General features: G+C 41.0%; 1 pseudogene; it reads right to left on the bottom strand.

Annotated features, from left to right (window-relative positions):
• Nucleotides 1-620, bottom strand: part of LOC112617576 — a 1,040-nt pseudogene extending 420 nt beyond the window's left edge.
• Nucleotides 621-3,028: the final 2,408 nt, after the last annotated feature.

Here is a 3,028-nt window from a genome sequence, read left to right as displayed (position 1 = left end):
GGGCTTCCAAATATCACTTTGCCAATTCTACAAGAACTGTCTTAGCGAAAGGCTTCTTGAGGGGAAAGCTGTAACTCTGTGAGATGATTTCACAGAACACAAAGAAGGTTCTCAGAAAGCTTCTTTCTCTTTGTTATCGGAGGATATTTCCTTTGGCCCTAGAGTCTTCAAAGGGATCCGAAGTATCTGTTTTCAGATTCCACAGAAATAAGGCTAGCAAAGAGATCCACGAAATACAGATGTAACTCTGTGAGTGGAAGTCACACATCACAAAGCAGTTTCTCAGAAAGCTTCTTTCCAGTTTTTCTCTGAGGATATTTTCTTTTTCAAAATAGCCTTCTGTGGGCTTCCAAAGATCACTTTGCGAATTCCACAAGAACAGGCTTAGCGAGCGGCTTCTTGAGGGGAAAGCTGTAACTCTGTGAGATAAATTAACAGAACACAAAGCAGTTTCTCAGAAAGCTTCCTTCCAGTTTTTCTTTGAGGATATTTTCTTTTTCAACACTGCCCTCTATGGGCTTCCAAATATCACTTTGCGAATTCCACAAGAACAGCCTCAGCGAGCGGCTTCTTGTGGGGAATGCTGTGACTCTGTGAGATGAATTAACAGAACACTAAGCAGTTTCTCAGATAGCTTCTCTCCAGATTTCATCGGAGGATATTTCCTTTATCACCATAGCCCTGTATGGTATTCCAAATATCACTTTGCCAAATCCACAAGAACTGTCTTAGCGAAAGGCTTCTTGAGGGGAAAGCTGTAACTCTGTGAGATGATTTCACAGAACACAAAGAAGTTTCTCAGAAAGCTTCTTTCTCTTTGTTATGGGAGTATATTTCCTTTGGCCCTAGAGACTTCAAAGGGATCCGAAATATCAGTTCTAAGATTCCCCAGAAATAAGGCTAGCAAAGTGATCCACGAAATACAGATGTAACTCGGTGAGTTGAAGTCACACATCACAAAGCAGTTTCTAAGAAAGCTTACTTCCAGTTTTTCTTTGAGGATATTTTCTTTTTCAACACTACCCTCTATGGGCTTCCAAATATCACTTTGCGAATTCCACAAAACAGCCTTAGCGAGCGGCTTCTTGAGGGGAATGCCGTAAGTCTGTGAGATGAATTAACAGAACACTCAGCAGTTTCTAAGATAGCTTCTCTCCAGATTTCATCGGAGGATATTTCCTTTTTCACGAGTGCCCTCTATGGACTTCCAAATATCACTTTTCAAATTCCACAAGAACTGCCTTAGCGAAAGGCTTCTTGACGGGAAAGCTCTAAGTCTGTGAGATGATTGCACAGAACACAAAGAAGTTTCTCAGTAAGCTTCTTTCTCTCTGTTATCGGAGGATATTTCCTTTGGCCCTAGAGTCTTCAAAGGGTTCCGAAATATCTGTTCTCAGATTCCACAGAAATAAGGCTAGCAAAGAGATCCACGAAATACAGATGTAATTCTGTGAGTGGAAGTCACACATCACAAAGCGGTTTCTCAAAAAGCTTCTTTCCAGTTTTTCTCAGAGGATATTTCCTTTTTCATCATAGCCCTCTATGGGCTTCCAAATATAACTTTGCGAATTCCACAAGAACAGACTTAGCGATCGGCTTCTTGAGGGGAAAGCTGTAACTCGGTGAGATGAATTAACAGAACACTCAGCAGTTTCTCAGAAAGCTTCTTTCCAGATTTCATCGGATAATACTTCGTTTTTCCCCAGAGCCCTCTATGGGCTTCCAAATATCATGTTGGAAATTCCAAAAGAACTGTCTTAGTGAAAGGCTTCTTGAGGGGAAACCGTAACTCTCTGAGATGATTTCACAGAACACAAAGGAGTTTCTCAGAAAGCTTCCTTCTCTCTTTTATCAGAGTATATTTCCTGTGGCCCTAGAGATTTTAAAGGGATCCTAAATATCTGCTCTCAGATTTCACAGAAATAAGGCTAGCAAGTAGATCCACGAAATACACATGTAACTCTGTGAGTGGAAGTCACACATCACAAAGCAGTTTCTCAGAAAGCTTCTTTCCAGTTTTTCTCTGAGGATATTTTCTTTTTCACCATAGCCCTCTAAGGGTAAACAAATATCACTTTGCTAATTCCACAAGACCAGGCTTAGCGAGCGGCTTCTTGAGGGTAAAGCTGTAAATCTGTGAGATGAATTAACAGAACACTGAGCAGTTTCTCAGAAAGATTTTTTCCAGATTTCATCGGAGGATATTTCCTTTTTCACTAGCGCCCTCTATGGTCTTCAAAATATCACTTTGCCAATTCCACAAGAACTGTCTTAGCGAAAGGCTTCTTGAGGGAAAAGCTGTAACGCTGTGAGATGATTTCACAGAACACAAAGAAGTTTCTCAGAAAGCTTCTTTCTGTTTGTTATCGGAGGATATTTCCTTTGACCCTATAGTCTTCAAAGGGATCCGAAATATCTGTTCTCAGATTCCACAGAAATAAGGCTAGCAAGGAGATCCACGAAATACAGATGTAACTCTGTGAGTGGGAGTCACACATCACAAAACAGTTTCTCAGAAAACTTCTTTCCAGTTTTTCTCTGAGGATATTTTCTTTTTCACCACAGCCCTCCATGGGCATCCAAATATCCCTTTGCGAATTCCACAAGAACAGGCTTAGCGAGCGGCTTCTTGAGGGGAAAGCTGGAACTCTGTGAGATGAATTAACAGAACACTAAGCCGTTTCTCAGAAAGCTTCTTTCCAGTTTTTCTCTGAGGATATTTTTTTTTTCACCGTAGCCCTCTAAGGGCATCCAAATATCACTTTGCGAATTCCACAAGAACAGGCTCAGCGAAAGACTTCTTGAGTGGAACGCTGTAACTCTATGAGATGATATCACAGAACACAAAGAAGTTTCTCAGAAAGATTCTTTCTCTTTGTTATTGGAGGATATTTCCTTTGGCCCTAGAGTCTTCAAAGGGATCCGAAGTATCTGTTCTCAGATTCCACAGAAATAAAGCTAGCAGAGATCCACGAAATACAGATGTAACTCTGTGAGTGGAAGTCACACAACACGAAGCAGTTTCTCT

Source organism: Theropithecus gelada, unplaced genomic scaffold, assembly GCF_003255815.1.
Source record: "Theropithecus gelada isolate Dixy unplaced genomic scaffold, Tgel_1.0 HiC_scaffold_2611, whole genome shotgun sequence".
Lineage (NCBI taxonomy): Eukaryota > Metazoa > Chordata > Mammalia > Primates > Cercopithecidae > Theropithecus > Theropithecus gelada.
Note: the sequence above shows the minus strand (reverse complement) of the source record. Positions and strands in the feature narration are given on the sequence as shown.